Raw genomic sequence first — 24,438 nt, forward strand, 5'->3', positions numbered from 1 at the left:
TGTCATTGTAATAGTCACCAATATGGCTTACAATAGCTGTGTTAGGGTGATTTTCATCCATAAAGGTTGGCACTTCAACCCACTTTGCACACATTTCCTTAATTTCTGAGGTAGGCACAATGGATTCCACAACTGGCATAAGCTTCTCAGGGTTGGCCCCAAACCCTTTAAAATCTTTCTTAATTTCCATACCAATTCTCACCCTTTTTACCACAGGGTTGGCACCAGAAGCTTTCTTGGGGCCCATGGTGACTTATTTTGCAGAAACAAGCACCAAAAACACTGTGATAATATGGAATGTACCGAATGTATGCTTAGATGCGAGCACACTGGCTGCCTTGGAAACACTGGCACTCACATGGACGCGTCCCGGACGAATCACGTGTGGTGGTTTTTTTAACGAGTGGCGAGACAAAATTTTGGCGTTAAAATGTATCGAATACCAAATTTAACGTATACCGATGCCATCGAATACCGGGGGTCCACTGTATTCTATTTTCTTGGTCTCATTTTATAGAATGGAAGACATATTACAGAAATTGAGATGATTCTGACTGGTTTTACAATGAAAAGTACCTTGAAATTGATATCAAAGTAGCGGAAATGTTTGATTTTTACCAAAGTTCAAAAGTTAACAAATCATGCCAAGCGTCCAATACACGTCAACTGGTGAGTCTAATATTCTTTCGCAAGTGCGCCAATATTATTTATACTATTTTTTACACTAATGCAGTAGTCTGCATAACAGTAAATCTTCTATTTTTTGTGAGAATAAAAATTCAAAGTGGAAAGCAAAAGAATGTAAGAGGGGCCTTGAGACGTGACTAATGAACAGAGGAAATGTCATTTTAGTGCCAGGAATGTCTTTCTTGTTTATTCTGGACCCTATTCAGAAATTGGCATCTTTTGAAATTTGTGTGAAATTGGCAAAATTGCTAAATTCTGACCACTTTATTGGATAGTTGAAATTGGTAAATGGGTGGTTTCTTGCACTCATTCGATAGAAAAAAATGGAGTTCTAGCGAAATATTCATGTTTTTTGTCGACTAGTATAGTGGAATTGGCCGAAAATGGGGCACAAAGTGGGCAAAATCGCCGATGCATAAACATCGCCGAGACCGCTAACTTCGCGAGAGCATAATTCCATAAGTTTTCCATCAAATTTCATACTTTTGGTGTTATTATGATCGGGAAAAGATTCTCTATCTTTTCATAAGAATTTTTTTTTTTTTAAATTTGGCCGACCCTGAGAACGAGTCTCGGAGAGGGCCTGTCGACCCTCAAAGGGTTAAATATCATATAGCTATGTAGCCCAGGCTACCTACTGGCAACCTACATCTACCAGCTACCAACACCTGACTTCCTACAAATAACTACTACTCACCTCTCATCCTACATTAAGACTACACATATTTTAAGGTACTGTATGTGTATTTTATCTCTCTGTTTTAAATATCGTATATTAATTAAGTTTGGGAGGGGGAAGCCAGGGCTACCTACACCTGACTTCTTATAAATAAGTACAAGGGTAGAGCACGGTGTTGCGGCTCATTTTGACTCATACAAGTTCTAGCACACGAGTCATATTCCAAACGAAGGTCATATACCAAGCAAAAAATTTTTGTGTCCACACATGACGTATACCAAATTGAACTTATTCCAAAGCAGACGTATACCGAGGTACCACTGTATTTTTAAATGTTTATACAGTAGTGTATTGTATACTGTAATAAACAGAACAGAGTAAATCAGCTCTAATATACATTACTTAGGTCTGCATACTGGTTGGAAAGCTGGTTGTAAATCTGAGCAATCAGTAAACAAGTATGTACGTTGCTAAGTGAGGAGAGGCTGTAATCAATTACTCTGGTCAAAAGTCACGTCAGACAGTTCTGATTCATGTTCATTTACATAAGTTTATATTTTTACAGTTGTCTTGTATAGTAAGATATGTAGTCATATTATGTCAGACAATATCAACAGGTTGATGAGTAAGACCAATGTGCAACGTTATTTTCACTATTGAGGATAAGGATACCTAGGTGTTGCACATGAGCAAAGTTTGCAAGATAGATCAATAAAGTCAAACAATGTGACTTATTTCCATTGGGGTCCTTGTACTACATATTACACAAACGTGAATATTTTTTTTAACACGCCAGCCATGTCCCACCAAGGGAGGGTGATCCGAAAAAGAAACAAAGTTTTTGTTCTTTTTACATATAATAACTTATACAGGAGAGGAGGTTACTAGCCCCTTAGTCCTGACATATCAGTCGCCTCTTACAACATGTGATGAGCCTGGCCCATGGCCGGGCTCCGAGAGTAATGAAACTCTCGAAACTCTTCAAAGGTATGCATGGCTTATGGAGAAAGAATTCTTCTTCACTTCCCCATTCAAAAACATGAATATATCAATTATAATTACTATTAATAATAAAATGTAATACAAAAATAATGTATCAATTACACAAAATTTATTTACATAAATATTTAAATGAATATCTTGCAAAGTGCATCACTTAATTGAATGCCGTAAGACCAATAACTTACAATTATATCACTGCCCTATATATGAGAAACAAAAAAGATACAAAAGACATATAGCATTAAACATATAATACAAATTAGGAGAGTGAAGTTGTGCCACCTTGTCCCCCCCCCCCTTGCTTTCCTCCCTTTTATATTTAGGGAGAAGTGCTAAACCTGTATGGGTCATACAGCACCTCTGCCATCACATACTCCCTTAACTATCTACTACAATAGAGTCGTTAAGACTGAACATAATATGTTCACCACCAGTCAAGGAAATTGATAGATCTAAAATAGTGATTAATATAAACTCTCAGTATATATACACTGAGACACATATACCTGTGTGTATATCCTCCTCTCAGTATATATACACTGAGACACATGTACCTGTGTGTATATCCTCCTCTCAGTATATATACACTGAGACACATATACCTGTGTGTATATCCTCCTCTCAGTATATATACACTGAGACACATGTACCTGTGTGTATATCCTCCTCTCAGTATATATACAGAGACACATATACCTGTGTGTATATCCTCCTCTCAGTATATATACACTGAGACACATATACCTGTGTGTATATCCACCTCTCAGTATATATACACTGAGACACATATACCTGTGTGTATATCCTCCTCTCAGTATATATAAGTACATCCTGTTCATAACTATTAAGCTTCCTAGAGAAGGAATTTTGTGATTTCTTACCTAGCTAATATTCTTGTATTACTACAACCAAAAACTAAGCGCTAAACCCACAAGGTTCATACATCAGTGTAATTCTTATATTTTTGTTTACAATGGTCGTGTAATTCTCATCTACTTCAGTTATTCACTGTATTTAGTTCCTATTGTATCTATTCTTGGTGTAAATCATATTTATGCAGTTGATTGCGTTTCATTCTTAGTGTTAATAATCAAGTAACTAAATAATTAACTTGCTAAAACTATTTCAAAGACCTCAATGGAAAAAAAGGTCACTGTCCGACCTTTTTTTTTTGGGGTTACCTTTGATTTACCCGTAGTCTTGGTAATTTATGTATATTTTAGCACGTAAGACAACTAGAATCGTTCAAATACTGAGTAAATTTCTACCTAAATCAGTTTAATGTTGTGTAGTTGCTAGAGACGTGAGAAAGAAGCTTCTTGTTGGTGTTGACGTTGTTAAGGTTCTCTTTGTTGGGTTTATCAGGGCCACTCACACCATGAGCTGTATCCTGCCACACTTCTCCATGGTACGACGATTTTTTTTTTTTTTGGCCCAAGGTTGGGCGATGAGAGTGAAGGAACATAAGTTCCTTTGTAAATAGAAACTTAAGTTTCCAATTAGATTCGGTGGACTACCTTGCCAAGCCCCAGCAGAAAGGGACGCCCACACTCCCACCTGAGTTCAGTAACCGGCTTCCCACCAAACACGTATAAAGAACTATCCGCGGAGCGGAAAAAATGGAGCTGGCTAAAAGTAAGCTGATGAACAGGTGCCCCTCCTGTAGACTGCCTGGCGGGCAAAATAGATGAGGACAAGCGTCCCAGTGAGAACGGGGGAAACTTGTCACTGATACTCAGGCGAGAGAGAAACGTTCACACCCGACAAAGGCTGGCGCAGAAGTCCGTTGTTAAAGGTTACTAAAGCTTACTCCAACTGCTGCTTCTTGTGGGATTTTAGGGCCACTGACAACTTACACCATATCCAGCTCTGTTGTCCAGTGTCTGGGGGCTCATTTTTAAGATCCGTGACAACTTACATACCCTATCGAGCCCTGTTATCCTATGCCTTCAAGAGGGAGCTGGACAGATACTTAAAATCGGTGCCGGATCAGCCGGGCTGTGGTTCCTACGTTGGACTACGTGCGACCAGCAGTAACAGCCTGGTTGTTCATGGCCTGATCCACTGGGAGGCCTGGTCAAGGACCGGGCCGCGGGGGCGTTGATCCCCGGAATACCCTCCAGTAGAGCCTCGTGTTGGTTTCTAGGGTCAGTGACAGCTTGGGCGGTATCGAGCCCTGTTACCCGATGTCCGGGGACTTTCAATAACCCTCCTCTCTGTGATAAACATATTGGTTAAACGGAAAAAGAAACTGTAGTTCCCAATTATGTCAGGTTGACCGCCTTACCTAAACTCCAGAGGAGCTAGACACTTTTATGCAAGTACTAATATAAGAGATCTTTATTAGAACTACAGAAGCCACTGTGTCTTAGTGTATTTCCACAGGGATCCTTTTTGATCCTCTTCCCCAGAATACAACCCACAACAGTTAACTAATACTTTACTGCTAGGTGACAGCAGTATAGGTACCTAGGTGTTAGTGATACTGTTGGGGCGGCAATCATCTTATCTCACTCTGCATGGTTCCTACCATCCTTGATAATGGTACAAATGAGACACAACAGTAATCTACAAAAAAGCTGGGAAAGTATTACTTAGTTAACATTATTGATATGATTTATCCCTTACATGTGGACTCAGTGTCTGTGTATCCACCTCAGCTAATCACAAAACAGGTGGGGGTTGAATGACTCTTATTAGAGCTAACTGGCCGAGTAGTTAGCGCACTGGTCGGCGAGTTTTAGCGCACTGGTCGGCGAGTTTTAGCGCACTGGCCGGCGAGTTTTAGAACTCACTTGCCATGGGTTCAAACTCCACCAGTTCCCTGATTTCTTTACACTAGTGGCATTACGATTTCGTGAACCATCTTAACAACTCACCTCAAACTATAACTCAACAACAAGCAGCTCTCAGAACAATCACAAACTCTACCAACACACACACTATGCCATCATTTAAATCCATAAACCTAATATATACAAACGCCTTACATACAAATTCTTTTCTGCAGTATATAAAATAATTTATATGTAATAAAATATTGCAAGAGTATTTCAAGCAGACACAGTACATTCAATTCACATGTTCATAACACTGCTGCTAAACTCTGGTAGTTCCTGGGAGAGTGTAACAGAGTACAGGCATCACACCACAAACACATCTCTGATATCTTTCGCCGTCTACTGAGCCTCTACAGAAATGCTATGCAAATTGAGGGACCAAAGGTGTGGAAACACTTAACAGATGAGCTGAAGGACTGCAACATTCTTATGCAATTCAACGTTAAGCTAAAACAGACAGCACTGTCTCAAGGGGCACGTTAGTTCCTCTGTCTTCTGTTATTTTTCCACTATGATCTACCTTGTCCAGAGTTACTATCACATTTGTTTTGTCTGCTTTCGTAAGGTGAAGTCCAGGATCTTTCCTTAATTCATGGTATAACTTAACAAATCTGAGCTTTGCTCAAATCTCTTGCGATTTTGACTTACATAGCAACGCTCTTCTTGCCGAATAAGGCAAGCGAAAATTTGTGTATGCAATGATTTCGCAAAAATCGTTCTAAATCTAATTAAAAAAATATATTTCACTGTGTTTGTTTATTATTAAATTACTGTACACTTGTCTAAAATATATTTAGTTGGATTAGGCGAAATTAAATTGTGCTTGTTATAATAAGGTTAGGTAAGTTTTCTAAGGTTCTTTTGGAACAAAATTATTAATTTTTACATAAACATAAATGAAAAAATATATATCTTTAAACGAATAAGAGAAATTTTGAAAAAGGACTTAATTTTAAACGAGTTCTTGCTATATGACCAATTTTACCTATTAGGCACGGCATATACAAACACACACACACACACACACACACACACACACACACACACACACACACACACACACACACACACACACACACACACACACACATATATATATATATATATATATATATATATATATATATATATATATATATATATATATATACATGTATATACAGAGACACTGCTGAGAGTTTAATCTTTATTTTAAGTTAATGCATTTTTGTTCAGTGGTTATTATCTTCTCGTCTACCACCACTGCTAGACTCTCCCCTTCCCCCCTGATTATAGAGAGAAGTCATTATAGAGCAATATGCCAGGACGTATAATATAGACGTATAATATAGACGTATAACTAGAGATGGAGTGAGCACATGTGTTATGGAGGAGCGTCAGAGTGTGGTTATTTTAACACTCTCGTCTGCCATGTTGGCTACAACACTTGCTACTCTTAGCGAACTTTGCTAACTTCAACACGGATAAGTAGGTAACTAAATAAATAGGTAAGTTTACTTAGGTACAACTACACATAAATACAGCTACAAAAATTTATCATACATTGTAACATATGTGTAAAAAACCTAGAATAACCCCCCAAAAATGGAAATAAGTCACTCTGACTTTTTTGGGTTATCTCAGGTACTTTATACATATACTGCTATGTATGATAATCTATGTAACTGTATTTGTGTATATCTGAATAAACTTACTTACTAGACCTCGATATTTGTATTAGTTGACTACTGCTGCTAAAGACTTTTACTATCACGTCCGTCTGGCAACACAATAATTTAGGTTCACTGTTTCTTACCACTTAATGGTAAATGTTAGGTTAATATCTTCATTATGCAACCCCATACCCATCCTGTGGAAGGTAGCTACCCCATACCCATCCTGTGGAAGGTAGCTACCCCATACCCATCCTGTGGAAGGTAGCTACCCCATACCCATCCTGTGGAGGGTAGCTACCCCATACCCAGCCTGTGGGTGATAGTCACCCCATACCCATCCTGTGGAAGGTAGCTACCCCATACCCATCCTGTGGAAGGTAGCTACCCCATACCCATCCTGTGGAAGGTAGCTACCCCATACCCATCCTGTGGAGGGTAGCTACCCCATACCCATCCTGTGGGTGATAGTCACCCCATACCCATCCTGTGGAAGGTAGCTACCCCATACCCATCCTGTGGAAGGTAGCTACCCCATACCCATCCTGTGGAAGGTAGCTACCCCATACCCATCCTGTGGAAGGTAGCTACCCCATACCCATCCTGTGGAAGGTAGCTACCCCATACCCATCCTGTGGAAGGTAGCTACCCCATACCCATCCTGTGGAAGGTAGCTACCCCATACCCATCCTGTGGAAGGTAGCTACCCCATACCCATCCTGTGGAAGGTAGCTACCCCATACCCATCCTGTGGAAGGTAGCTACCCCATACCCATCCTGTGGAGGGTAGCTACCCCATACCCATCCTGTGGGTGATAGTCACCCCATACCCATCCTGTGGAAGGTAGCTACCCCATACCCATCCTGTGGAAGGTAGCTACCCCATACCCATCCTGTGGAAGGTAGCTACCCCATACCCATCCTGTGGAAGGTAGCTACCCCATACCCATCCTGTGGAAGGTAGCTACCCCATACCCATCCTGTGGAGGGTAGCTACCCCATACCCATCCTGTGGGTGATAGTCACCCCATACCCATCCTGTGGAAGGTAGCTACCCCATACCCATCCTGTGGAAGGTAGCTACCCCATACCCATCCTGTGGAAGGTAGCTACCCCATACCCATCCTGTGGAAGGTAGCTACCCCATACCCATCCTGTGGAAGGTAGCTACCCCATACCCATCCTGTGGAAGGTAGCTACCCCATACCCATCCTGTGGAAGGTAGCTACCCCATACCCATCCTGTGGAAGGTAGCTACCCCATACCCATCCTGTGGAGGGTAGCTACCCCATACCCATCCTGTGGGTGATAGTCACCCCATACCCATCCTGTGGAAGGTAGCTACCCCATACCCATCCTGTGGGTGATAGTCACCCCATACCCATCCTGTGGAAGGTAGCTACCCCATACCCATCCTGTGGGTGATAGTCACCCCATACCCATCCTGTGGAAGGTAGCTACCCCATACCCATCCTGTGGAGGGTAGCTACCCCATACCCATCCTGTGGAGGGTAGCTACCCCATACCCATCCTGTGGGTGATAGTCACCCCATACCCATCCTGTGGAAGGTAGCTACCCCATACCCATCCTGTGGGTGATAGTCACCCCATACCCATCCTGTGGAAGGTAGCTACCCCATACCCATCCTGTGGAAGGTAGCTACCCCATACCCATCCTGTGGAAGGTAGCTACCCCATACCCAGCCTGTGGAAGGTAGCTACTCCATACCCATCCTGTGGAAGGTAGCTACCCCATACCCATCCTGTGGAAGGTAGCTACCCCATACCCATCCTGTGGAAGGTAGCTACCCCATACCCATCCTGTGGGTGATAGTCATCCCATACCCATCCTGTGGAAGGTAGCTACCCCATACCCATCCTGTGGGTGATAGTCACGCCATACCCATCCTGTAGAAGGTAGCTACCCCATACCCATCCTGTGGAAGGTAGCTACCCCATACCCATCCTGTGGGTGATAGTCATCCCATACCCATCCTGTGGAAGGTAGCTACCCCATACCCATCCTGTGGGTGATAGTCACGCCATACCCATCCTGTAGAAGGTAGCTACCCCATACCCATCCTGTGGGTGATAGTCACACCATACCCATCCTGTGGAAGGTAGCTACCCCATACCCATCCTGTGGGCGATAGTCACACCATACCCACCCTGTGGAAGGTAGCTACCCCATACCCATCCTGTGGGCGATAGTCACACCATACCCATCCTGTGGAAGGTAGCTACCCCATACCCATCCTGTGGGTGATAGTCACACCATACCCATCCTGTGGAAGGTAGCTACCCCATACCCATCCTGTGGGTGATAGTCACACCATACCCATCCCGTGGAAGGTAGCTACCCCATACCCATCCTGTGGGTGATAGTCACACCATACCCATCCTATGGAAGGTAGCTACCCCATACCCATCCTGTGGGTGATAGTCACACCATACCCATCCTGTGGAAGGTAGCTACCCCATACCCATCCTGTGGGTGATAGTCACACCATACCCATCCTGTAGAAGGTAGCTACCCCATACCCATCCTGTGGGTGATAGTCACACCATACCCATCCTATGGAAGGTAGCTACCCCATACCCATCCTGTGGGTGATAGTCACACCATACCCATCCTGTGGAAGGTAGCTACCCCATACCCATCCTGTGGGTGATAGTCACACCATACCCATCCTGTAGAAGGTAGCTACCCCATACCCATCCTGTGGGTGATAGTCACACCATACCCATCCTATGGAAGGTAGCTACCCCATACCCATCCTGTGGGTGATAGTCACACCATACCCATCCTGTGGAAGGTAGCTACCCCATACCCATCCTGTGGGTGATAGTCACACCATACCCATCCTGTAGAAGGTAGCTACCCCATACCCATCCTGTGGGTGATAGTCACACCATACCCATCCTATGGAAGGTAGCTACCCCATACCCATCCTGTGGGTGATAGTCACACCATACCCATCCTGTGGAAGGTAGCTACCCCATACCCATCCTGTGGGTGATAGTCACACCATACCCATCCTGTAGAAGGTAGCTACCCCATACCCATCCTGTGGGTGATAGTCACACCATACCCATCCTGTAGAAGGTAGCTACCCCATACCCATCCTGTGGGTGATAGTCACACCATACCCATCCTGTGGAAGGTAGCTACCCCATACCCATCCTGTGGGTGATAGTCACACCATACCCATCCTGTAGAAGGTAGCTACCCATACCCATCCTGTGGGTGAGTCACACTATACCCATCCTGTAGAAGGTAGCTACCCCATACCCATCCTGTGGGTGGTAGTCACCCCATACCCATCCTGTGGAAGGTAGCTACCCCATACCCATCCTGTGGGTGGTAGTCACTCATACCCATCCTGTGGAAGGTATCTACCCCATACCCATCCTGTGGGTGGTAGTCACCCCATACCCATCATGTGGGTGGTAGTCACCCATACCCATCCTGTGGAAGGTAGCTACCCCATACCCATCCTGTGGGTGGTAGTCACCCCATACCCATCCTGTGGGTGGTAGTCACCCCATACCCATCATGTGGGTGGTAGTCACCCCATACCCATCCTGTGGGTGGTAGTCACCCCATACCCATCCTGTGGGTGGCAGTCACCCCATATCCATCCTGTGGGCGGTAGTCACCCCATACCCATCCTGTGGGTGGTAGTCACACCATACCCATCCTGTGGGAGGTAGTCACCCCATACCCATCCTGTGGGTGGTAGTCACCCCACACCCATCCTGTGGGCGGTAGTCACCCGATTCCCATCCTGTGGGTGGTAGTCACACCATACTCATCCTGTGGGAGGTAGTCACCCCATACCCATCCTGTGGGTGGTAGTCACACCATACCCATCCTGTGGGAGGTAGTCACCCCATACCCATCCTGTGGGCGGTAGTCACCCGATACCCATCCTGTGGATGGTAGTCACACCATACCCATCCTGTGGGTGGTAGTCACCCCATACCCATCCTGTGGATGGTAGTCACCCCATATCCATCCTGTGGGTGGTAGTCACCCCACACCCATCCTGTGGGTGGTAGTCAAAAGATTACAGAGGTACATAATGGGTCCAGGGACTGCACCTGAACATTACAGAGGTACATAATGGGTCCAGGGACTGCACCTGAACATTACAGAGGTACATAATGGGTCCAGGGACTGCACCTGAACATTACAGAGGTACATAATTGGTCCAGGGACTGCACCTGAACATTACAGAGGTACATAATGGGTCCAGGGACTGCACCTGAACATTACAGAGGTACATAATGGGTCCAGGGACTGCACCTGAACATTACAGAGGTACATAATGGGTCCAGGGACTGCACCTGAACATTACAGAGGTACATAATGGGTCCAGGGACTGCACCTGAACATTACAGAGGTACATAATGGGTCCAGGGACTGCACCTGAACATTACAGAGGTACATAATGGGTCCAGGGACTGCACCTGAACATTACAGAGGTACATAATTGGTCCAGGGACTGGACCCCAAAGTTATGATAGCTGAACTAGTTACAAAGGTAATGAACTCCAGGTAGATCTGGTTACAATCATGACCAAGTTACAGAAGTAATGAACCATCTACACTCCTATACATGGTTACAATCATAAACAAATTACAAAGTAATGAGCCACTGACACGTCCACAATTGTAATGAGTTATAAATACAAATATTAAGTGGGTCATACACCCACACGAGCGCACACACACACATGGTAATGCTTTATTTACAGTAAGTAAAGTCAGGGTAGCCCCCAATTAGGGAGACATCTTATATAACAATCTAATGTAAAAATTATGCTACTTACTATGGGTGGACACCACCTGTAAGAAGCCATTGTCACGTAATTCTATAAACTGGCCAGAAAATTATTGCCTTCATTGTCGCATAAATATCCGTTGTACAATCGCAAAAAAAAAAAAAAGAAAAAAAAAACAATTGCAACTTGTATAATTACTACGAATTCAGAGTCATGTACTTATATATCTGTTATATCTATGTGACTCTGATGGGTTAGTCTTATACCACTTAAAGAATATCTTATCATTTCACGTGCACTTTTTAAATTACACCAAAGTGGTTGGGCCACTTACCTTTTATATCCTACCTCTCCCCCCCCTCCCACCCTTTTCCAAAATTTCTATCCTTACCCATCCTTCTTCCTTACCCATCTCACCAAAGCTCTGGTCTGGACAAGAACAAGAACAAGAAGTCAGGGTATTTCTCCAGAATGGTCTGTAATATATCACTGTGGATAAAATTGACATATCTTGAACATTTCTGAAGCAGTTGTCTCTGAATTCATTAATTTTATCGCACTAAAGTACATAATGACGCAAATTGTGGCTCACTCCAGTACATAATGACGCAAATTGTGGCTCACTCCAGTACATAATGACGCAAGGTGTGACTCACTCCAGTACATAATGACGCAAGGTGTGACAATAGTCCATCTGGCAAAGTTTACATTTCGTTTGGTCTACATCTGGTGATGGTGATTTAACCTGCCAAAGATACTTGTAACCCAGCCGGAGCCGGGCGGTAGTGACATCCAAGAGTCGGCTGATCTTGTTGGATGCACCATAGACATGTGGCTCCTCCTGCATGATGGAATGATGATAGATGGACTGACTTGTGTCACTCTCCCTAAGTCTTAAGTCAGTAAAGTTCAGTTGAAGTTCTTTTCGTATTATTGTTCTCAAACTGCTAACTGACAACCCAAGATTGTAATCTACCCCCTCTTTGAAAGCATACAGCTTAGCCAATTTATCAGTTCTATCATGCATCTGAAGACCAATGTGAGATGGAATCCACAGCATGTGCACTCTGACTCCACTGTCCACCATCTTACCATACCTATGTCTGGCTTCTGACACAAGCATGCCACAATTTATACTTACCGAGTTGAGAGCATTTATGGATGGCAGAGAATCAGTTTCAGTTAAAGTGTCAACCTTAGATACATGGACGCATTTGAGTGCAAGACGTATGACAAACAGTTCTGTTTGAAGGGTAGAGGCCCAGTTATTGAGAGCCATCACTCTGTACGACAACAACAGCACTACCAGCTGCATCAGTGGATTGGTGTACGGAACCGTCAACGTAAATAACTTGTGACTAAGTTATCAATACAGCTTATGGCATCCTGTTTGGCTCCAAGACGAAGCTTTGGTTGTGATTTAAAGAGTTTTGGGGGGAAATGGAGGAATGTTAGTTTGGAATGGGGTAATATCACATGGAGGGGGTAAGTGCCTCTGTTGCCTTAGTTGACATAGATCATGTAGCTGGTTCATGCGGAGGTCGGTTCCAGTTTTTTCGATCCATCTGGAAGGATGTTCACCAGTGCTGAGGAAAGTTTGGAGGGCTTCTGTGCAGGGGTTTGAATGGGCTAACCTAAGCATATTGACCCCAATGAGGATATTTCAGTAACACGATCCCTGATGCTTGGAATATCAAATTCTTTCCGCATATTTAAAATTTTGGCAGTACGAGGGCATCCTAGGATGATCCTCAGTGTTTCGTTCTGCAGTTTTCCCAGCCCTCCAAGCTTCCAGTCAGACACAAAAGGAAGTAGTGGCGCCGCATAATCAACCAGTGATCTAATATAGGCAAGATACATCATTTTTACAATTTTAACATTAGCAACTTACCTAGGATGAAAACCTGCCACAACTCTAAGTGCTCTCAGCCTTTCTTTGTATTGGCGACAAAGTCTCGTTACAACAGGTCCAAGTAGTGGGACCTCAAAGCCTAGAAGAGACCCATCATGCAACTGGATCTGACGAACTGTGCCTCTCTGTCGAGGAGAACGCCTATTGAGTATCTTTGTTTTATTAGTAGAGATAATCAACCCCAGGTCCTGACACGAGGCTAGTACATGGTTAAGAATGTTTTGGGTGTTGGAGAATCCGGTGGTGTGAATTATTATATCATCAAGAAAACTAATCATATAATAATGGGGCTGGCATTAAGTAAAGCATTAATTAGAATATTGAATAGGGTGGGACTGAGCACACCTCCCTGTGGAGTTCCTAATTCAAAATCTTTAGTTACACTTCTACGTCCCTGGAACAACACAGAAGATTTTCTATTGGACAGGTAACCTTTAATCCAGCGGAGAAGCCATCCTCCAACATCTATTCTGGCAAGTTTACTAATGATTACATGTCGGTTGGCTACATCAAAAGCAGATTTGAGGTCAAGGAAGGTAGTGTATGAGCTGTCAGTGTGCAGAGTGAGAAAGGTGGTAATGCAATGATGCACACTCCTTCCATGCATGAAACTATGCAACCGGGGAGACAAAAATTGCTTAATTCTGTGCATGAGACGATTAAGAATCATCTTTTCGAATGTTTTACACAAGCAGCTAGTAAGGGATATTGAGCGAAATGAGTTTTGTTGACTGGGCTTTGGAATGGGAATAATGAGGCTGTTGGTCCATGATTTAGGGAGCTCCACAGTGACATAACTCATGTTATATAATTCAAGTAATGGATTACCTGGTACTCGACACAGCAATCTGAGTATGTTGTAAGTAATACCATCCTCACCAGGCGACGTGGAGTTGCCCTTAGTGCTGCATCAAGTTCATAATTAGTGAAAGGAATGTTGCAGTCATCTTCCTTGCTGAGCATAAAACAAATCAGTCTCTCCCTTGCATCATATTTGTCCATTAATTTCACCTGTGTGATACTGTGAAGATTATCTTAGCTAGATGTAGCAGCCCAAGCACTAACTCATTCGTCTTTCTCAATACACATGAACATACTACACATCACCACACTACACAACACACTACACATCAACACACTACACATCACCACACTACACATCAACACACTACACATCACCACACTACACATCACCACACTACACATCACCACACTACACATCACCACACTACACATCACCACACTACACATCACCACACTACACATCACCACACTACACATCACCACACTACACATCACCACACTACACATCAACACACTACACATCAACACACTACACATCACACTACACATTACCACACCAAATACAAACAGGAAGCAAGTTTGTCTGGAGCTCAGCAGACGGAGGTTCAAGCCTTCACAACCTCTTCCACTGAATAACCCACATGGGTTTAGAGTTTAACGTAAATTATTAACTATAAACACATCACAGTACACATCACAACATACAGAACATATCACCAACACATTCATCTACACTTCAAGAAATACATAAAAAAATTAGAACATAGATATATAAATACAAGATTACTATTTCAGTGACCTTGCTGGAAATATATTCCAGTTATCTAAATATTGTGGCTTATATTACCATATTATATTTTTCACCTACTAACAGGAACTTATTGTTGAAATATTCTAGCCTAGATATATAAATACAAGTGTACTATTTCACTAAACTTGCTAGAGATAGGTTCAAGTTATCTATACTCCAAGATTACCTTGAATCAGGATGGCTACTAAATCTAAGCAAGTCGTATTAGCTCCTGACATGGGGCCAGGACAATATTTTGTGTATTTAGAGCCAAAGAAAAAAGGAATTTGGCAGAAAATCAAAAGATTCTTCCAACGAGGCAAGGAGTGTACCAAACAAGCGATGTTCTGCGTGTTTGTTCCCCATGATTCCAGCGCCCAGTCCAGACCTCTACCACCTCCCCCACCTGCTCAGAAACAAACTGGTGGATCAAATTTATTAAGTGAACTTCAGGAAAAGATCGCCAGAAGACAAGCACAGGGAAGCACCGTGGTGCCCAAAGCAAAGGTCACCCAGACTGACGTTACTGACCCCGTCATATCAGTCAACGATATGATGACCGAGCTGTGTCAGCGCCTAGCTAAGAGGCGGTAAAGGATTGAGTGATGTGTCACAATGAACCCAGACTGGCAACGATGGATGGTGTGATGTGTCACAGTGAACCCAGACTGGCAACGATGGATGGTGTGGTGTGTCACAGTGAACCCAGACTGGCAACGATGGATGGTGTGATGTGTCACAGTGAACCCAGACTGGCAACGATGGATGGTGTGGTGTGTCACAGTGAACCCAGACTGGCAACGATGGCTTACCAGCTATTTCATTATATCTATTAATTGTTTATATTTAAATTTGCACCTTTAGTTTATAATATGTAAAATTTTACATTAGAACTAGCGAGCCTGAGACCTTTCTCTCACACACACACACACACACACACACATTATATATATATATATATATATATATATATATATATATATATATATATATATATATATATATATATATATATATATATATATATATATGTCGTGCCGAATATGTAAAACTGGTCAATTAGCAAGAACTCATTTAAAATTAAGACCTTTCTAATATTTTCTCTTATACGTTTAAAGATAAATTTTATTCATTAATGTTGATGTAAAAACTTATAATTTTGCACCAAAAGAATCTTAGAAAACTTACCTAACCTTATTATAACAAGAACAATTTATTTTAGCCTAACCCAACTAAATATATTTTAGATTTGTTTACAATAATTTAATACTAAACAAACACAGTAAAATATATTTTTTTTCGTTAGGTTCAGAATGATTTTGGCGAAATTATTGCATACACAAATTTTCACTTGTCCTATATGGCAAGATGAGCGTTGCTATTTAAGCCAAGATCGCAAGTTCTGCCTATTCGTCACGACATATATATATATATATATATATATATATATATATATATATATATATATATATATATATATATATTTTATTTTATTATCACACCGGCCGATTCCCACCAAGGCAGGGTGGCCCGAAAAAGAAAAACTTTCACCATCATTCACTCCATCACTGTCTTGCCAGAAGGGTGCTTTACACTACAGTTTTTAAACTGCAACATTAACACCCCTCCTTCAGAGTGCAGGCACTGTACTTCCCATCTCCAGGACTCAAGTCCGGCCTGCCGGTTTCCCTGAATCCCTTCATAAATGTTACTTTGCTCACACTCCAACAGCACGTCAAGTATTAAAAACCATTTGTCTCCATTCACTCCTATCAAACACGCTCACGCATGCCTGCTGGAAGTCCAAGCCCCTCGCACACAAAACCTCCTTTACCCCCTCCCTCCAACCCTTCCTAGGCCGACCCCTACCCCGCCTTCCTTCCACTACAGACTGATACACTCTTGAAGTCATTCTGTTTCGCTCCATTCTCTCTACATGTCCGAACCACCTCAACAACCCTTCCTCAGCCCTCTGGACAACAGTTTTGGTAATCCCGCACCTCCTCCTAACTTCCAAACTACGAATTCTCTGCATTATATTCACACCACACATTGCCCTCAGACATGACATCTCCACTGCCTCCAGCCTTCTCCTCGCTGCAACATTCATCACCCACGCTTCACACCCATATAAGAGCGTTGGTAAAACTATACTCTCATACATTCCCCTCTTTGCCTCCAAGGACAAAGTTCTTTGTCTCCACAGACTCCTAAGTGCACCACTCACTCTTTTTCCCTCATCAATTCTATGATTCACCTCATCTTTCATAGACCCATCCGCTGACACGTCCACTCCCAAATATCTGAATACGTTCACCTCCTCCATACTCTCTCCCTCCAATCTGATATTCAATCTTTCATCACCTAATCTTTTTGTTATCCTCATAACCTTACTCTTTCCTGTATTCACCTTTAATTTTCTTCTTTTGCACACCCTACCAAATTCATCCACCAATCTCTGCAACTTCTCTTCAGAATCTCCCAAGAGCACAGTGTCATCGGCAAAGAGCAGCTGTGACAACTCCCACTTTGTGTGTGATTCTTTATCTTTTAACTCCACGCCTCTTGCCAAGACCCTCGCATTTACTTCTCTTACAACCCCATCTATAAATATATTAAACAACCACGGTGACATCACACATCCTTGTCTAAGGCCTACTTTTACACTTACTTTTATACTTACACTTAGGTCACACTACACATACATGTACACATTTATTTATACACACTCATCTGAGTTTTCTTTGATTTTATCTTAATAGTTCTTGGTCTTATTAATTTTCCTTTTATATCCATGGGGAAGTGGAATAAGAATCTTTCCTCCGTAAGCCATGCGTGTTGTAAAAGTCAACTAAAATGCCGGGAACAATGGGCTAGTAACCCCTTTTCCTGTAAAGATAACTAAAAAGAATAAGAAGAAAATTGTCAAAGTGGGAAGTCTGAATGTGCGTGGATGTTGTGCAGATGATAAGAAAGAGATGATTGTGGATGTTATGAATGAGAAGAAGCTGGATGTCCTGGCTTTAAGTGAAACAAAGCTGAAGGGGGTGGGAGAGTTTCAGTGGAGAGGAATAAATGGGATTAGGTCAGAGGTTTCAAATAGAGTTAGAGCTAAAGAAGGAGTAGCAATAATGTTGAAGGATAAGCTATGGCAGGAAAAGAGGGACTATAAATGTATTAATTCAAGGATTATGTGGAGTAAAATAAAGATTGGATGTGAAAAGTGGGTTATAATAAGCGTGTATGCACCTGGAGAAGAGAGAAGTGTAGAGGAGAGAGAGAGATTTTGGGAAATGTTGAGTGAATGCGTGGGGAGTTTTGAATCAAGTGTGAGAGTAATGGTGGTGGGGGATTTCAATGCTAAAGTGGGTAAAAATGTTATGGAGGGAGTAGTAGGTAAATTTGGGGTGCCAGGGGTAAATGTAAATGGTGAGCCTTTAATTGAGCTATGTGTAGAAAGAAATTTGGTAATAAGTAATACATATTTTATGAAAAAGAGGATAAATAAATATACAAGGTATGATGTAGCACGTAATGAAAGTAGTTTATTAGATTATGTATTGGTGGATAAAAGGTTGATGGGTAGGCTCCAGGATGTACATGTTTATAGAGGGGCAACTGATATATCGGATCATTATTTAGTTGTAGCTACAGTTAGAGTAAGAGGTAGATGGGAAAAGAGGAAGGTGGCAACAACAAGTAAGAGGGAGGTGAAAGTGTATAAACTAAGGGAGGAGGAAGTTCGGGTGAGATATAAGTGACTATTGGCAGAAAGGTGGGCTAGTGCAAAGATGAGTAGTGGGGGGGGGGGTTGAAGAGGGTTGGAATAGTTTTAAAAATGCAGTATTAGAATGTGGGGCAGAAGTTTGTGGTTATAGGAGGGTGGGGGCAGGAGGAAAGAGGAGTGATTGGTGGAATGATGAAGTAAAGGGCGTGATAAAAGAGAAAAAGTTAGCTTATGAGAGGTTTTTACAAAGCAGAAGTGTTATAAGAAGAGCAGAGTATATGGAGAGTAAAAGAAAGGTAAAGAGAGTGGTGAGAGAGTGCAAAAGGAGAGCAGATGATAGAGTGGGAGAGGCACTGTCAAGAAATTTTAATGAAAATAAGAAAAAATTTTGGAGTGAGTTAAGAAAGCCTAGGGAAAGTATGGATTTGTCAGTTAAAAACAGAGTAGGGGAGTTAGTAGATGGGGAGACGGAGGTATTGGGTAGATGGCGAGAATATTTTGAGGAACTTTTAAATGTTAAGGAAGAAACAGAGGCGGTAATTTCATGCACTGGCCAGGGAGGTATACCATCTTTTAGGAGTGAAGAAGAGCAGAATGTAAGTGTGGGGGAGGTATGTGAGACATTACATAGAATGAAAGGGGGTAAAGCAGCTGGAACTGATGGGATCATGACAGAAATGTTAAAAGCAGGGGGGAATATAGTGTTGGAGTGGTTGGTACTTTTGTTTAATAAATGTATGAAAGAGAGGAAGGTACCTAGGGATTGGCGGAGAGCATGTATAGTCCCTTTATATAAAGGGAAAGGGGACAAAAGAGACTATAAAAATTATAGAGGAATAAGCTTACTGAGTATACCAGGAAAAGTGTACGGTAGGGTTATAATTGAAAGAATTAGAGGTAAGACAGAATGTAGGATTGCGGATGAGCAAGGAGGTTTCAGAGTGGGTAGGGGATGTGTAGATCAGGTGTTTACATTGAAGTATATATGTGAACAGTATTTAGATAAAGATAGGGAAGTTTTTATTGCATTTATGGATTTAGAAAAGGCATATGATAGAGTGGATAGAGGAGCAATGTGGCAGATGTTGCAAGTATATGGAATAGGTGGTAAGTTATTAAATGCTGTAAAGAGTTTTTATGAGGATAGTGAGGCTCAGGTTAGGGTGTGTAGAAGAGAGGGAGACTACTTCCCGGTAAAAGTAGGTCTTAGACAGGGATGTGTAATGTCACCATGGTTGTTTAATATATTTATAGATGGGGTTGTAAAGGAAGTAAATGCTAGGGTGTTCGGAAGAGGGGTGGGATTAAATTTTGGGGAATCAAATTCAAAATGGGAATTGACACAGTTACTTTTTGCTGATGATACTGTGCTTATGGGAGATTCTAAAGAAAAATTGCAAAGGTTAGTGGATGAGTTTGGGAATGTGTGTAAAGGTAGAAAGTTGAAAGTGAACATAGAAAAGAGTAAGGTGATGAGGGTGTCAAATGATTTAGATAAAGAAAAATTGGATATCAAATTGGGGAGGAGGAGTATGGAAGAAGTGAATGTTTTCAGATACTTGGGAGTTGACGTGTCGGCGGATGGATTTGTGAAGGATGAGGTTAATCATAGAATTGATGAGGGAAAAAAGGTGAGTGGTGCGTTGAGGCATATGTGGAGTCAAAAAACGTTATCTATGGAGGCAAAGAAGGGAATGTATGAAAGTATAGTAGTACCAACACTCTTATATGGGTGTGAAGCTTGGGTGGTAAATGCAGCAGCGAGGAGGCGGTTGGAGGCAGTGGAGATGTCCTGTCTAAGGGCAATGTGTGGTGTAAATATTATGCAGAAAATTCGGAGTGTGGAAATTAGGAGGTGTGGAGTTAATAAAAGTATTAGTCAGAGGGCAGAAGAGGGGTTGTTGAGGTGGTTTGGTCATTTAGAGAGAATGGATCAAAGTAGAATGACATGGAAAGCATATAAATCTATAGGGGAAGGAAGGCGGGGTAGGGGTCGTCCTCGAAAGGGTTGGAGAGAGGGGGTAAAGGAGGTTTTGTGGGCAAGGGGCTTGGACTTCCAGCAAGCGTGCGTGAGCGTGTTAGATAGGAGTGAATGGAGACGAATGGTACTTGGGACCTGACGATCTGTTGGAGTGTGAGCAGGGTAATATTTTGTGAAGGGATTCAGGGAAACCGGTTATTTTCATATAGTCGGACTTGAGTCCTGGAAATGGGAAGTACAATGCCTGCACTTTAAAGGAGGGGTTTGGGATATTGGCAGTTTGGAGGGATATGTTGTGTATCTTTATATGTGTATGCTTCTAGACTGTTGTATTCTGAGCACCTCTGCAAAAACAGTGATTATGTGTGAGTGAGGTGAAAGTGTTGAATGATGATGAAAGTATTTTCTTTTTGGGGTTTTTCTTTCTTTTTTGGGTCGGTCACCCTGCCTCGGTGGGAGACGTCTGACTTGTTAAAATATATATATGTATATATATATATATATATATATATATATATATATATATATATATATATATATATATATATATATATATATATATATATTATTATTATTATTATTATTATTAATTATAGCCATGGGGAAGCACTGAACCCGTAGGATTATACAGCGCCAGGAAAGGAAGCAAAGAGATTCTCATTCAGCTTTGAACTTGATATAAGGAGTGCACTTGTTAAGGGTATCAAGACAAATTTGGAAGAGGCTAGTCAGGTGGCCAAGGACCAAAGATATTTACATAGCCTAACTGTTCTGCTCATTATTGTTGTGCGACCTTAATTCTGGATTTGTAGATATCTCTGCTGTTTGGTCACACGACTCTAGTCTCTTCCAATCTTTTATTGATACATTTAACCATCTTGATCGTACCATCAAGTTCAAAGCTAAATAGGAGTAACGTTGCTTCCTTCTCTGGAAGTACATGTCCATCGCTCAGCTACAGGCTTTTCTGTTTCCTTGTATTGCTAGCCTATACACAGTGGCTTGATCATTCACTAGTCTCTGACCATGCTTCCTCAGTCAAGATAAGTCTTCTTATTTTTCGTTTTATCTCTGCCCTTCGTATCTGTGACCCTCAACTTCTAAACTCTCTGCACTCTCTTCTTCTATGGAGGAAGAACAAACAGTTGTAGAAAGGAAGTTTACCTAGATATTTGACCTGTGAAACAAGCTTTTTAAATGACTGAAGAATCCCTGTTGCATAGTTAAAACATCTCCATAGAGTTCCTTTCTGTAAATTGTCTCTACTTGACGACTCTAATTATCTACTTACATGTACTCTATTTCCCATATTCACTTTGTTACACTGTGGGCAGCTTGTCCTGTCACTGTCAACTTGCTGGAATATGTTCCATTATTTTTACGTTTTTTTTTTCCTTCTAAGAACTTCGGGGAAAATTCGATTTTCCAACGATCTTAATTTAATTTGAAGTAAAAGTGCCTAATTTTATATATTATAAATGTTATTAACCCCAGTTTGGTGACGGTACACAGGAAGCAGCGACCAAAACTCTTCAGCTTTCATGTAAAAATTATTTTAAGCTACAGAAAATAATCATATTTACCCATAAAATTACTGAATAAAAAAGAGCCCTAAGTAAGTAAGTAAGTAAGTAAGTAAGTAAGTAAGTAAGTTTATTCAGGTATACACAAATACAGTTACATAGAATTATCATACATAGCAGCATATGTGTAGAGAACCTGGGATAACACAAAAAAGTCAGACAGAGTAACTTATTTCCATTGGGATTGTTTTATGCCTGTAATAACCCTTCCAGTGTTGTTGAAAATGAAGCTGAAAGAAACAAGTCATGTCACTGGTGAATTTCTTCTGGATGAAGTAAACAAATGTGAAGCAGTATTGTTGTCTGTTAATTTAATACTTTTATTATGTATCCCATACCCATCCTGTGGGTAGTTGTCACACCATACCCATCCTGTGGGTAGTTGTCACACCATACCCATCCTGTGGGTAGTTGTCACACCATACCCATCCTGTGGGTAGTTGTCACACCATACCCATCCTGTGGGTAGTTGTCACACCATACCCATCCTGTGGGTAGTAGTCACCCCATACCCATCCTGTGGGTAGTTGTCACCCCATACCCATCCTGTGTGTAGTAGTCACCCCATACCCATCCTGTGGGTAGTAGTCACACCATACCCATCCTGTGGGTAGTAGTCACCCCATACCCATCCTGTGGGTAGTAGTCACCCCATACCCATCCTGTGTGTAGTAGTCACCCCATACCCATCCTGTGGGTAGTAGTCACACCATACCCATCCTGTGGGTAGTTGTCACACCATACCCATCCTGTGGGTAGTTGTCACACCATACCCATCCTGTGGGTAGTTGTCACACCATACCCATCCTGTGGGTAGTTGTCACACCATACCCATCCTGTGGGTAGTTGTCACACCATACCCATCCTGTGGGTAGTTGTCACCCCATACCCATCCTGTGGGTAGTAGTCACACCATACCCATCCTGTGGGTAGTTGTCACACCATACCCATCCTGTGGGTAGTTGTCACACCATACCCATCCTGTGGGTAGTAGTCACCCCATACCCATCCTGTGGGTAGTTGTCACACCATACCCATCCTGTGGGTAGTTGTCACACCATACCCATCCTGTGGGTAGTTGTCACACCATACCCATCCTGTGGGTAGTTGTCACACCATACCCATCCTGTGGGTAGTTGTCACCCCATACCCATCCTGTGGGTAGTAGTCACCCCATACCCATCCTGTGGGTAGTAGTCACCCCATACCCATCCTGTGGGTAGTTGTCACACCATACCCATCCTGTGGGTAGTTGTCACACCATACCCATCCTGTGGGTAGTTGTCACACCATACCCATCCTGTGGGTAGTAGTCACCCCATACCCATCCTGTGGGTAGTAGTCACCCCATACCCATCCTGTGGGTAGTAGTCACCCCATACCCATCCTGTGGGTAGTTGTCACCCCATACCCATCCTGTGGGTAGTTGTCACACCATACCCATCCTGTGGGTAGTTGTCACACCATACCCATCCTGTGGGTAGTAGTCACCCCATACCCATCCTGTGGGTAGTAGTCACCCCATACCCATCCTGTGGGTAGTTGTCACACCATACCCATCCTGTGGGTAGTAGTCACCCCATACCCATCCTGTGGGTAGTTGTCACCCCATACCCATCCTGTGGGTAGTTGTCACACCATACCCATCCTGTGGGTAGTTGTCACACCATACCCATCCTGTGGGTAGTAGTCACCCCATACCCATCCTGTGGGTAGTAGTCACCCCATACCCATCCTGTGGGTAGTTGTCACACCATACCCATCCTGTGGGTAGTTGTCACACCATACCCATCCTGTGGGTAGTAGTCACCCCATACCCATCCTGTGGGTAGTTGTCACACCATACCCATCCTGTGGGTAGTTGTCACCCCATACCCATCCTGTGGGTAGTTGTCACACCATACCCATCCTGTGGGTAGTTGTCACACCATACCCATCCTGTGGGTAGTAGTCACCCCATACCCATCCTGTGGGTAGTTGTCACACCATACCC

The 24,438-nt window shown here is 42.5% G+C and overlaps 1 protein-coding gene across 3 annotated transcripts in view; it reads right to left on the reverse strand.

The window, feature by feature from the left end:
* LOC128698491 (piggyBac transposable element-derived protein 4) overlaps positions 1-4,120 on the reverse strand; it is a 30,175-nt gene extending 26,055 nt beyond the window's left edge. For all 3 annotated transcript variants that reach the window (XR_008408475.2, XM_070103972.1, XM_070103971.1), the window contains exon 1: positions 3,637-4,120. The gene's annotated coding sequence lies outside the window, so the exon portion shown is untranslated. The remainder of the gene's footprint in view (positions 1-3,636) is intronic.
* Between the last annotated feature and the right edge of the window lie 20,318 nt (positions 4,121-24,438).

This window comes from Cherax quadricarinatus, chromosome 88 (assembly GCF_038502225.1).
Source record: "Cherax quadricarinatus isolate ZL_2023a chromosome 88, ASM3850222v1, whole genome shotgun sequence".
NCBI classification, from domain to species: Eukaryota; Metazoa; Arthropoda; class Malacostraca; order Decapoda; family Parastacidae; genus Cherax; species Cherax quadricarinatus.